Source organism: Podarcis cretensis (genome assembly GCF_951804945.1).
Source record: "Podarcis cretensis genome assembly, chromosome: 4".
Classification (NCBI taxonomy): domain Eukaryota; kingdom Metazoa; phylum Chordata; class Lepidosauria; order Squamata; family Lacertidae; genus Podarcis; species Podarcis cretensis.
Genome location: NC_137173.1, coordinates 107172974 through 107187666, shown reverse-complemented (window position 1 = coordinate 107187666; position 14693 = coordinate 107172974).

The window sequence follows — 14693 nt, the reverse complement described above, 5'->3', positions numbered from 1 at the left end:
TGACAGTACGCCTCCCGTTTCACCTTCCTCCTAGAAGCCAAAGGGGTCACTGATGAAGAAGACGCCAAGAAGAGGGCGACATTCTTCAGCATCTGCGGAGAGGAGACGTTTGAAATCACCCAGGCTCTCCTTGCACCTGAAGACGTCGCTACTGTTCCATACAAAACAATAATGGAACAGCTGAAGGGGCACTTTTCGCCGCAGCCCTCAGTGGTGGCTCGTCGAAATGCCTTCTACGCAAAGCAGCAAGCCCCTGGGGAAACCATAACTGGGTTTGCGACCTCTCTCCGCCAAGCCACCCGGTTCTGCAACTTCTCAGAGCTGGAGAACATGCTTCGTGACCGCCTCGTCGGTGGCCTGAAGGATGAGAAGCTGCAACGACGCCTCTACGCTAAGAAGGACCTAACGTTCCAGGTCGCTCTGGAGGTGGCCCTGGCAACGGAAGCTGCCAAGAGGTCGACGCAAGAGGCACGGCCGAGCCTGCCATCCCAACCGAGGGTCCACCATGAAGACCTCACCGACGACTCAGGATCTGACAGGGAGGAGGTGCACTGAGTACAGCAGTGCACTCAAGCAGCCCACATACCACAGCTGCCTCGACGAGGAGGGAACTGTGCAAGCTGTGGGGAAAGTCACGAGAGGAGGACCTGCCGTTTCCGCAATGCAGAGTGCAGGCAGTGCAGAAAATCGGGACACATCACCCGGGTGTGTCGAGCTCAGCCCACCCAACGCCAGGCATCAGATGACCAATCCAAGAGCCCCAGGTCCCGGGGCCCAACGCACCAAGGCAACTCGACGGAGCTCACGGACTTCCAGGTATACCAGTTGCCCCACCCCAACATAGAGAAAATTTATATAGAGGTACAGATAGAGGGGGCCCCATGCCGCATGGAGCTTGAGACGGGTTCAACTCTATCCATAATCTCGGCAAGGACCTTAAGGAAACTGTGTCCTACTGGGGGTCCCAAACTCAGGCCGGCCCCATTCACCCTCCGGGACTTCCAGCAACGTAAGGTCCCCCAATGGGGGTGGGAACCTTCAGGGTGCAATACCGAGGGCGGACGTGGCAACTGGACTTGCTTGTGGTCAAGGGCCCCTACATTAGCTTACTGGGATTGGCATGGTTTGGACCACTGGGGCTAGCCATCACTGGGGCTAGGAACCACACTACCTTACAAGTGGACGTGGACACCATATGCAAAGAATTTCCAGGGGTTTTCGATGGGAAATTGGGACAGTATACGGGCCCCCCATTGCTCTACAGCTTGACCCCACAGTACGACCAGTCAGGCTCAAGGCCCACCAGTTCCTGTTCGCCCAGAAACCCCATATAGACGAGGAATTGGACTGGCTCGTGGAGCAAGGAGTGCTGGAGCCGGTGCCTAATGCCCCCTGGGAAACCCCAATCATCACACCCGTCAAGCCTAATGGTTCGGTCCACATCTGCGCAGACTACAAATGTACCATAAGCAAGGCCCTCACGGCCCATGCATACCCAGTGCCAGTGGTCAGCCATGTCCTTGCCACCCTGGCTGGGTCGAACATTTTTGGCAAGCTGGACTTGGCCCAAGCATATCAACAGCTGCCAGTAGATGAGGCCACAGCAGAGGCACAGACGATTGTGATGCACAGAGGAGCGTTCAGGGTAAAGCGGCTGCAATTCGGTGGCACCAGGCATATTCCAGAATCTAATGGACTCGCTCCTTAAAGGGATTCCTGGCGTCACCCCCTTCTTCGATGATGTGTTGATTGCCGGGCCCACACCAGAGGTTCTGCACCATTTCCAGATGGTGGGTCTCAAGGTGAAGCGGGAAAAATGTCTACTAGGAGTGCCTCAGGTGGACTTTCTGGGATTTATGGTGGACGCAGAAGGGGTCCACCCGACTGGGGACAAGGTACGGGCCATTTGTGATGCCCCAGCGCCCAAGAGCAAGACTGAACTTCAGGCCTTCTTGGGACTATTGAAATTTTACCATTCCTTCCTTCCCCACAAGGCGGCAGTAGCGGAGCCCCTACACAGACTCCTGGACAAGCGGGCCCCTTGGGTGTGGGGCCAGCGCCAGGAGGCTGCATTCCAGGCAGTCAAGGACTTGCTTGTCTCAAACTCGGTCTTGGCACACTTCGACGAGAGGCTGCCGGTGGTGCTAGCATGCGACGCCTCGCCCTATGGCATTGGCGCTGTCCTGGGACACCAACTCCCAGAAGGAAGAGAGGTACCGGTAGCATACTTTTCCCAGACACTCAACGCAACCGAGCGGAACTACTCACAAATCGACAAGGAGGGTCTGGCAATCGTGAAGGGAGTAAACAATTCCATGATTTCTGGTACGGGCGGACCTTCACCGTGGTGACTGACCACAAGCCGTTGCTTGGCTTGTTTGCCCCCGAAAAGCAGCCCCCCCAAGTGCTGTCTCCTCGCGTCCTCAGGTGGTCAATTTTCCTTGCCAGCTACCAGTATGCACTGATTCACCGCCCGGGGAAGGCGATGGGCCATGCGGACGCCCTCAGCAGGCTACCACTACCGGAAACAGGCCCGACCCAGCACCTGCACAAGAGGTTATGAGCCTGGAGCTCCTTCCCGACCGCCCTATTCAGGCACAAGAAGTTGCACACCATTCCAAGAAAGATAGGGTCATCTCCCGGGTCCTGGACTGGGTGTGGAGGGGATGGCCCAGCAGCAGCCCTGGGCCAGAATTCGCTGGCTACACAACCCGCAAACATGAACTGTCAGCCCACAAGGGGTGCCTGTTATGGGGAAGCAGGGTCGTTGTTCCCCAGCCCCTCCACAAAAGGGTCCTCACAGCCCTACACGAGACACACCCAGGGGTAGTAAGAATGAAGGCCCTGGCCAGGAGTTATGTGTGGTGGCCGGGGATCGACGGAGAGATAGAGGCCTGGGTCAAACACTGCCAGGCCTGCCAAGAATCCCACCCAGATCCCCCAATGGAACCAGGAGGAGGACAGGTCAGAGGAGTCCCAAGGGAACAGTGGGGCAGTGAGGCCCATAGAGCAGGAGGGGCCAGCAGGGGAGGCAGAATCAGTAAATACAGAGAGGACCCTTGAGGCTGAAAGGACACCGGAACCAGAGCCATGACTGAGTGAGCCGGTTGCGCCAGACCAAACAGGCCCATCACAGCCAGCATCCTTGGAACACAAGCCAGAACCCCGAACCAGGGAACACCACAGGCCGCAACGCACACGTAGGCCGCCGGTGTACCTTGAGGACTATGATTGCGACCTCCCGAGCAGGACTGGAACTTAGAGGGGAGGGGTGTTATGTACTGAGTTGAATAGGATCCAAACTGCAGCAGTCTGATTGGCCCTAGAACAATAGGATCCAAATTGCAGCAGTCTGATTGGTCCTAGAACAATGCAGCAGTATGATTGGTTGGCAGGAACCACCCAATCATGCTCCAGATATAAGTGAATCCACAACCTGATTGGCTTACAGTAGAATTCCAGAATTAGCCAATCATGTGCAGCCCATTGTGTAAATAATGTATATAGAAGAGATACTTTGAAGGGATTCATTCCTCCTCACCACTATGAGCTTAATAAAGAGCATGAAATCACTTTGCGACTCTGAGTATATTTCACATACATAAAGGGGAGACTTAGAGGTGTGTGTGTGTGTGTACACCCCCACACCTACACCCACAAAGACATATAATTCCAAATAGCATTTTTTAAATCAAAACATGCCACTTTGGAGCTTATTTGGAAAATATGGATTCAGGGCAGGGGGGACTTGAAATGCTCTGGGAGGATTTTTGCCCTTGCAAAGAATTATCAACAGGAACTATTTCTATTGATACAGCAACTTCTGAAACCCTTTGGAAGTAATCTCATGTTGTGAAATCTTAGGGTTCCAAAATGCAGAAGCAATCTCCTTTTCCATTGTTTTCTAAAGCTGCATATTCCCCTAGGACTTGCCGATTGCATGGTCGGCGGTTCGAATCCCCGCGGCGGGGTGCGCTCCCATAGTTCGGTCCCAGCGCCTGCCAACCTAGCAGTTCGAAAGCACCCCCAGGTGCAAGTAGATAAATAGGGACCGCTTACCAGCGGGAAGGTAAAGGGCGTTCCGTGTGCTGTGCTGGCTTGCCAGATGCAGCTTGTCACACTGGCCACGTGACCCAGTGTCACACTGGCCACGTGACCCAAGTGTCTCTGGACAGCGCTGGCTCCCGGCCTATAGAGTGAGATGAGCGCACAACCCTAGAGTCTGGCAAGACTGGCCCGTACTGGCAGGGATACCTTTACCTTTACCTTTATATTCCCCAGAGAGTCAAACATAACTGAGAGGTGATATTGGTAACCAAATGTTAATGATGCGAGTCTAAATAAATCTAAATAAATCCATAGGGGAATGATCAGTTGTGTGGTCAAAAGGTTTTTGTGGAAAGGAAACCAATATCCACAAGTGATGGGACTGTTTTTGCTGGTGAATGTCTCCCAAGGCAGGCTTGGAAGTGACGCTGGGCACTCTTCAATACCAGTTTCAAACTAGAAAAGATCCACTTTAAAATGCAAGCCAAAGAAGACTTCCAGATCCCCAAGAGACATGCCTCCCACTTCCCAGACATCCTCCTCTCCTGTATCCAGCATTACCCATGTGGGTGGCAACCATGGGAGAAGCAGTGACCAGAAGAGAGAATAAGGGGCTTCCCCCCCCCCCATCCTGCTGTGCTGGATCACTGCTGCACCTCTCAGGCTCCATGAGCCCTGGGAAATGCCGTTCTCCTAAATGTAGGCCATTCTGCTGCAGCCCTTGGACTAGTTGCAGCTTCCCAAAGGCAACCCCACATAGACGACAGTCGGCAATTGCGCCAGAGTTGATGAAGGAACGGAATTGGATAAAACATGCTCCTGCCTGCTGGCCAGGCCTCAGCTGGACCCTCTGGAGCAGGCCTAACTCTGCCAGCAAGCACAGAGGGCCAAACCATTCTGGAAATTGTAGCTTTGAGAGAAGAGGGTTCTCCTAACAACTCTCAGCACTCTTAGCAAACTATCCAGGGGTCCTTTGGGGGAAGCCATGACAGTCTAAAGTGGTACCATCGTACATTAAATTTATCGTGTGAATGTGGCCACAGATATGGCACTATTTTTAAAGAGGCACCTAAGTTTTGAGAGGGGATGATTTGCATGGGGAAGCAGCCAGGGGGAAGGTGCTATTTTTTCCATCAACAAAACACCCCTCCAGATACTTTCTTCCCCAGGGTTCCAAGTGAATGTTTCCCCTGTGAAAGGGTGGGGCTCTGTGGGGCTCCTGCTACACATATACTGAGTCCCAGGGAAATATAAGTGCAAATAGAGATTTCTCAGTCCCACTGCCTCTGAACTTCACCACTCCATATTAAAAGAGTATTTTGAGTCTTCAATAATTGTACTAGTAATATCAAATGTACAATGCTGCATATCTAATTTTGAAAACGAGGGCTGTGGTTCTCAATAAGATGAGAGAAAAACATAGGAAATGAGGCTTATTTTAGCTCACAAATTGTGTTTTGTGTTGTCAGTTCTAGTTCTGTTTGTCATCAGCAAAGGTACATGCCAGACAGTAAGTCATTTGAGCTCTCTATTCTTCTATTCTCATGAGAGCCTTTTCAAAGAGGTGAAATGATTTTTGCCATCAGAGCGTGAGTCACGCATGCAAACTTTAAAAGTATTTATGATTCCCTATATTTAATTTTCTGTGGCGCACAGTCAGGTACATTGTTTGCCAGACTTATTTTGGAATGCATCTGAGAGAAATGAATGTTTTTAACCCATTTCTTAAGAACAAATAACAGTGAGGTTCTTTTTTTAAAAAATAAATTTTTATTAAAGTTTTAAAGATTAAAGATTGTTATTTAATATAACAATCAAAATAAAGAAAAAACAAAAAACAATACACCATCAAAAAACAGAAAAAAGAAAAAAGGATAAAGAAGAAGTCAAACCTATACATCACTTGCTTACAATCACTTATTTCCTCGACCTCCTCACACCTCCCATTTTTGTATTCTAATTCAATTTGTTATTTCAGCAAATCCTTCCAACCTTATTTATATCTTAATAATTTGTCTTAATATACTATAATTTTACATTCTCTCTTTCACCAATTCATTTTTACTTAATCCTTTATGTCATTTCTGCTAAAACCACATAATTTTCTTTTCCGAACATCTTTCTAGCAATCCTTAATTTTGCAATATTTTTGAAGATAAACTTTAAATTTTTTCCAATCTTCTTCCACCAACTCTTCTCCTTGGTCCCGGATTCTGCCAGTCATCTCAGCCAGTTCCATGTATTCCATCACCTTCATCTGCCATTCTTCCCGGGTGGGTAGATCTTGTGTTTTCCAATACTTTGCGATGAGTATTCTTGCTGCTGTTGTAGCGTACATAAAAAAAGTTCTATCCTCCTTTCGCACCAATTGGCCGACCATGCCCAAGAGAAAGGCCTCTGGTTTCTTCTGGAAGGTATATTTAAATACCTTTTTCATTTCATTATAGATCATCTCCCAGAAGGTCTTAATCTTTGGGCATGTCCACCAAAGGTGAAAGAATGTACCTTCAATCTCTTTACATTTCCAACATTTATTATCGGGCAAATGATAAATTTTTGCAAGCTTGACTGGTGTCATGTACCACCTGTAAATCATTTTCATAATATTCTCTCTTAGGGCATTACATGCCGTAAACTTCATACCTGTGGTCCATAACTTTTCCCAGTCAGCCATCATCATCATCATCATCATCATAATAATAATAATAATAATAATAATAATTTATTATTTATACCCCGCCCATCTGGCTGGGCCTCCCCAGCCACTCTGGGCGGCTTCCAAAAGAATATTAAAATACTATGATACATCAAGCATTAAAAGCATCCCTAAACAGGGCTGCCTTCAGATGTCTTCTAAAAGTCTGGTAGTTGTTGTTCTCTTTGACATCTGGTGGGAGGGCATTCCACAGGGAGGGCGCCACTACCGAGAAGGCCCTCTGCCTCGTTCCCTGTAACTTGGCTTCTCGCAGTGAGGGAACTGCCAGAAGGCCCTCGGTGCTGGACCTCAGTGTCCGGGTAGAACGATGGGGGTGGAGACGCTCCATCAGGAATACTGGACCGAGGCCGTTTAGCGCTTTAAAGGTCAGCACCAACACTTTGAATTGTGCTCGGAAACGTACTGGGAGCCAATGTAGGTCTTTCAAGACCGGTGTTATATGGTCTCGGTGGCCGCTCCCTGTCACCAGTCTGGCTGCTGCGTTCTGGATTAGTTGTAGTTTCCGGGTCACCTTCAAAGGTAGCCCCACGTAGAGTGCATTGCAGTAGTCCAAGCGGTTGATAACCAGAGCATGCACCACTCAGATAGGGTCTCAGCCTGCGTACCAGATGGAGCTGGTACACAGCTGCCCTGGACACGGATTTAACCTGTGCCTCCATGGACAGCTGTGAGTCCAAAATGACTCCCAGGCTGCGCACCTGGTACTTCAGGGGCACAGTTACCCCATTCAGGACCAGGGAGTCCTCCACACCTGCTAGCCTCCTGTCCCCCAGAAACAGTACTTCTGTCTTGTCAGGATTCAATCTCAATCTGTTAGCCGCCATCCATCCTCCAACCGCCTCCAGACACTCACACAGGACCGTCACCGCCTTCACTGGTTCTGATTTGAAAGAGAGGTAGAGCTGGGTATCATCCGCATACTGATGAACACCCAGCCCAAACCCCCTGATGATCTCTCCCAGCGGCTGCATGTAGATGTTGAAAAGCATGGGGGAGAGGACAGAACCCTGAGGCACCCCACAAGTGAGAGCCCAGGGGTCTGAACACTCATCCCCCCCACCACTTTCTGAACACGGCCCAGGAGGAAGGAGCGGAACCACTGTATGACAGTGCCCCCAGCTCCCAGCCCCTCAAGACGGTCCAGAAGGATGTTATGGTCGATGGTATCAAACGCCGCTGAGAGATCCAGCAGAACTAGGAAACAGCTCTCACCTTTGTCCCTAGCCCGCCGGAGATCATCAACCAGTGCGACCAAGGCAGTTTCAGTCCCATGATGAGGTCTGAATCCCGACTGGAAGGGATCCAAATGGTCCGCTTCTTCCAGGCGTGCCTGGAGTTGTTCAGCAACCACTCGCTCAATCACCTTGGCCAAGAATGGAAGATTTGAGACTGGGCGATAGTTGGCCATCGTGGCCGCATCTAAAGATGGTTTTTTAAGAAGTGGTTTGATAACCGCCTCTTTCAGCGGGTCTGGGAAGGCTCCCTCACGGAGGGAAGCATTCACCACCCCACGAAGCCCATCGCCCAGTCCTTCCCGGCTAGCTTTTATAAGCCAGGATGGGCAAGGATCAAGGAGACAGGTGGTTGGTTTCACTCGTCCAAGCAGCCTGTCCACATCCTCGGAGGTAACAGATTGGAATTGATCCCATGCAATTTGACTAGACAGGACTCTAGCACTCTCCCGCCCCGGCCCTGCTCCCACGGTGGCGTCTACCTCTTCCCGAATCTGAGCGACTTTATCTGCAAAAAACTTTGCAAAATCATTGCAGGAGATCATGCTGCCCGTACTGGGCCCCGATGTTACAGGTGGTTCTGCTAAATTGTGAACCACCTGAAAAAGTCTCCTGCTGCTGTTTTCTGCAGATCCAATAGAGGCGGCGAAGAAAGTCTTCTTCGCTGTCGCTATCGCCACTTGGTAGGCTTGACGTTGAGCTCTAACCTGTGTCCGGTCAGATTCAGAATGAGTTATCCGCCACCGGCGCTCTAGCCGTCTCAACGATTGTTTCATTGCCCTCAGATCCGTGGAAAACCACGGGGCTGCCTGGGCTCCATGCAATCGGAGAGGGCGCTTCGGAGCCAAACAGTCAATAGCCCTGGTTAACTCCACATTCCAGCGGGCCACCAAGGAATCGGCTGAAAGGCCATCAACATGGGATAAAGCATCCCCTACCACTCTCTGGAAACCATTTGGATCCATTAAGTGGCGGGGGCGGACCATCCGAATCGGTCCCACCTCCCTGCAGAGGAGAAGGGTCACGGAGAAGTCCAGTTGCACCAGGAAGTGATCTGACCATGGCACTTCTTTTGTTTCACTTTTAGTTAGTCTCAGGTCACCAACATCCGTAGAGGTAAACACCAGGTCCAAGGCATGTCCGTGGCTATGGGTTGGGCCAAACTTTTTCAGGGACAGCCCCATGGAGGCCATGCTTTCCACGAAGTCCCGAGCGGCCCCTTGTAAGGTCGTGTCGGCATGGATATTAAAATCCCCTAGGACAACCAAACTAGGCGTCTCCAGGAGAACATCCGCCATGACCTGAAGCAGCTCGGGCAGGGAATCCTTGGTGCAGCGGGGAGGTCAGTACACCAAAAGGAATCCTGTACTGCCCCTATTGCCCAACTTCCAGAACATGCACTCAGAGAACTGGGTCTCCCCAATAGGACGCCTGGTGCAAACTAATGACTTCCTAAAAATCACTGCAACCCCCCCTCCCCGCCCACAAGGCCTGGGTTGCTGTGCGTAAGAAAAACCTGGTGGACAAGCAGCGGCAAGAACAGGCCCATCTGCTTCATTCAACCAAGTCTCTGTTACACATGCCAGGTCAAATCCTCCATCCATGATCAGGTCATGGATGGCAGTGGTCTTATGAATCATTGACCTGGCATTGCACAGCAGCACCTTCAGGTCATGTGGGTATCCCTTGCTGATTCTAGTATCCATCTGGTCAGGACCAGACCTGGAGGCAGGGATAGTCCTCAGACAACGACTAAACCTGCCTCCTCTGTAATGACATGGTGTGGTCTTAGCGTAACACCTCCTCCTACCCGAGATCACTGAGATCGGTTGTCCCAACGCATCCCCCCCTGTGGAACATGCCGCAGCCATTTTGTTGGCTGGGACCCACTCCCCGGCAGCCCTGACCCCTCCCCTTAAGAACAAAATAAGACCTTAAAACAATGAAAACAAAACAAAAAAGAAACCCCAGAAAACAAAAAACAATACAAATAAAAAACTGTAAAAATTACAAATCCATCAAAATCAAACAATTTCCCAACTAAACATCCATCCCACCCCCACCCCATCCCTGCATATACAATAATAATAACAACAACAACAACAACAACAACAATAATAATAATAATAATAATGAAATAAAAAGGAAAAGGAAAATTTTAAAACATTTTTAAAAGAACTCTGCACCCCTCCGGATCCCCCTGGGCCGCAGCAGCAGTGACAGCAATCGTCCCTGTGAGGCCTATCAGGCCCCGCCCTGGGCCAGATGGTGAGTGGCAGGAAGGAGCAGGGCCCTCAGACACCCACACAGGAGAGTCCTCCTGGGCAGCAGAGCACAGCAGCCCTTATGGGGCTTCAGGCCCCGCCCCGGGCCAGATGGTGAGTGGCAGGAAGGAGCAGGGCCCTCAGACACCCACACGCAGGAGAGTCCTCCTGGGCAGCAGAGCGCAGCAGTCCCTGTGAGGCTTCAGGCCCCGCCCCGGGCCAGATGGTGAGTGGCAGGAAGGAGCAGGGCCCTCAGACACCCACACAGGAGAGTCCTCATAATGTTATGCCCATTTGATCATAACAGATTTAACCATTTCATCCTGTGTATTCCATTTCAACAGCAAGTTATACATTCTTGACAAATTCTTAGTTTTAGGATCTAACAATTCTGTTTCCAATTTTGATTTTTCCACCTGAAAGCCAATTTTCTTGTCCAGGTTATAAACCTCCCTTATTTGATAATAATGAAGCCAATCTCGTACTTTATTTTTTAGTTTGTCGAAACTCTGCAGTTTTAATCTATCTCCTTCTTGCTCCAAAATTTCCCAATATTTCAGCCAATTTGCCTCCATATTGAGTTTTTTCAGAGCCTTAGCTTCCATTGGTGACAACCACCTTGGAGTTTTATTTTCAAGCCTTATATCTTATCCAAACATTAAAGAGTGCTTTCCTGACTTTCCTGACAATATGGTTTTTAAACGCTTTATGTGCTTTGACCTTGTCATACCACAGATATGCATGCCACCCAAATACATTGTTGAAACCTTCCAAGTCCAAAATATCTGTGTTTTCCAGAAGCAGCCATTCTTTCAGCCAACAAAATGCGGCTGATTCATAATAAAGTTTAAGGTCTGGCAGGGCAAATCCCCCTCTTTCTTTAGCATCAGTTAAAATATTAAATTTTATTCGAGGCTTCTTGCCCTGCCAGACAAATCTAGAAATATCTCTCTGCCACTTCTTGAAACAGTCCACCTTGTCCAAAATTTGTAATGTTTGAAACAAATACAACATCCTTGGCAATACATTCATCTTTATCACAGCAATTCGGCCTAGCAATGATAGCTTCAAATTTGACCATATTTCTAAATCCTTTTTCACTTCCATCCAACATTTTTCATAGTTATCTTTGAATAAATTCACATTCTTAGCAGTCATATTAACCCCCAGGTATTTCACTTTCTTAACCAATGTTAATCCTGTCTCCTTCTGAAACCTCTCTTTCTCAATCACTGTTAAGTTCTTCTCTAACACCTTAGTTTTCAGCTTATTCAACTTAAATCCCGCAACCTGACCAAATTCTTGAATTAGTTGCAATACTCTTTTAGTACTGGATTCTGGCTCCTGTAATGTCAAGACTAAATCATCGGCAAAAGCTTTCAATTTATACTGTCTAGCTCCCACTTGTATACCTTTAACCAATTGGTCCTTTCTAATCATATTAAGCAAAACCTCCAGGACCGATATAAAAAGCAATGGAGAGATTGGGCAACCCTGTTGTGTTCCTTTCTCAATCTTAAACTCTTCTGTAACTACATTATTCACAATTAACCTAGCTTTTTGTTCTAAGTAAATTGCACCTATACCGTTTTCAAAACCTTGGCCTACCCCCATTCCCTGTAAGTTTTTCTTCATGAAACTCCAAGAAATATTGTCAAAGGCTTTCTCCGCATCCACAAATATCAAAACTGCTTTAGTGTTAATATTCACTTATAATTTTTCTAAAATATTAATTATATTCCTTGTGTTATCTGACATGTGTCTCCCCGGGAGAAAGCCTGCTTGATCTTTATGGATTTCTTCTACCAATACCTTTTTTGATCTTATAGCCATAATTTCAGCAAAAAAATTATAATCCACATTGAGCAAAGATATGGGATGGTAGTTCTTAAGCTGTGCCTTCTCCGGTTCTGTTTTCGGTATAAGTGTAATGTAGGCTTCTTTCCACGACTCTGGTGCCTTTTTCCCCTCCAGTATTTCATTACAGACTTCCTTCAAAGGCTGTACTAGCCATTCTTTCAAAGATCTATAATATCTTGAAGTCAGGCCATCCAGACCTGGAGTTTTGCCCAATTTCATGTTCTGAATGGCTCCTTCCACCTCTTGATCTGTTATTTTATAATTTAGCATTAACTTATTCTCTTGAGAGATTTTTTGTAATACATTTATTTTCAAAAATCGGTCAATATCAATTTCTTTCTAGGTCTCCTGTGTATATAACTGTTTAAAATACTTCTGAAAGCACTTCCTAATCTCCACAGGATTCTGTATATTCTTTCCCTCCACTACCAAATTGGTAATGGTGTTGAGTTTTTGTCTTTTTTTCATTTGCCAAGCCAGCAGTTTCCCACATTTGTTAGCCGATTCAAAAGTCTTTTGTCTCATCTGTTTAATCTTCCATTCTATTTCCGGATTCATCAATTTCATATATTGTACTTGATATAGCTTTATCTCTTTCAGGATCTCCTGTGATTTTGGTTTTGCCCTCAGTCTCTTTTCTCCTTCCTTTATTTTCTCCAAGATTTTTTCCTTTTTTTCATTTTGAGCTCTCTTCTTAATTGCATTCTGTTGTATCAAAAACCCTCTCATAACTGCTTTGCTTGCATCCCAAATTACTCTTTTTTCAGTAGTGGTATTCATATTTATCTCAAAGTAGTTTCTCAAGTTTTTTTGGGCCTTTTTAGTCACTTCCTCATTCCTAAACAAAGAGTCATTCATCCTCCATCTAAAGGAACCAATTGGTGTTAATATCATTTCCATCTTCACGGCATTATGGTCGGAGCAAGTTTTAGGGCAAATTTCCACTTTTTTAATCATCGGGGCCAGCCCCCTGGTCACCCAAATTTGGTCAATTCTTGTCCATGTCATTTTGGCTTCAGAGAAGAAAGTTCCTTCTCTTCCCAAGGGGTTCTTAGTTCTCCAAATGTCAGCAAAGTCCATATTGTCAGCCATATCAAAGAACGTCTTTGGTAATCTGCCATCTTTTGTAACCACCTGTCTCTGGGCTTTATCCATATTTGTGGACACCACTCCATTCATATCTCCCATCAAGATCATATTATAGTCCAGGTAATCCATCAAAGTTTCATGCAACTTCTTTAAAAATTCCAATTTCCCCTCATTTGGTGCATAAATACCTACTATCAGGAACTTCTCTCCTTGTGATTGACTTTCAATTGAAACAAATCTTCCTTGATCATCTTTAAATAAAAATTTCGGTGACAGGCTCTCCTTTGCATAAAGTACTACTCCTCTTTTCTTAACTTTATCTGATGAAATAAATTCCTCTCCTAATCTTTTGTTACTCAGAATCTTCCGATGCAGCCTTGTCTCATGTGTTTCTTGTAAGCAAATCAAGTCCAATTGTTCTTTTTTTAATATATGAAAAACTCTCCGCCTCTTTTCCAGGGAATTCAGTCCATTCACATTCCAACTTAATGCTTGCAGTGTCATGATGTTCCTCCAACAGCACCCAGTAGTTTGTCTATATCAGTCGGTGGCGTTGGTTTCCCTTTTTTTGGTGGACTCTTGTCCAGAGCTCTTTTCCAAGTCCTTTCTGCAGGTCTTCTTCGTGATTTCCCCAAAACTTGTCTTTTTCCTCCACTGATCTTATTTTTATCTTTCTTCCTTTGTAGCTAAAAGATAGGCCTTGGGGGAATTCCCACCTGAAAATAATTTTATTCTTTCTCAGAAGGGCAACCAGGTCTCCAAAATTGGATCTAAGATCCAAAAGATGTTTCGGTATGTCTTTGAAAATTTCCACTCTTGATTGCAGAATTATCAAAGGATTCTGGAAATGCAAACCCAAAATTTTGTCTCTTTCTTCTTTAGATCGGAGGGTAATCAGACAATCCCTTATTTTGACCTTCTTTCCTCCTTTTCCTAGTCTGAAAGCCCTCACAATTTTAAATTCTTCTTGTTTCAATTCCGACTTCCAAAACTCTGCAAATTCTTGTGTCAAAAAATCTATCAGGGTGCCCTTCTCCAGCTCAGGTACAGCTCTAATCCTTAGGTTCGTCTGTTTTTCCTTCAATTCAAACATAGACAACATCAGTTTATGGTCTTCAATTTGTTTCTGAAGGTCTGGAACCTTTTCTGTTTCCAATTGCGTTACCTTGAATTCCACAGCAGCAGTTTTTTCCTGGGTCAAGGTGGATTCCTGCAACAATTTCTGAATAGATTCTGTATTACTGTTAACCTTTTGTCCCAGGCTGTTTAACGTTTCTGTATTTAAGTCAATTTTTTTATTTGCAGTATCAACCTTCTTATTTGTCTCCTCGACCCTCTTATTAGTCTCTTCAACCCTCGTACTGAGTTGCAACAAAGTTTCATTAATCTTAGTGCGTTCGCTAAAGCATCTTCTGAAGACATTCCACTAGACTTAGGTTGTGTTGGTACAGTCACAGATAAAGTAGGAAGGCCAGCAGTTGATTG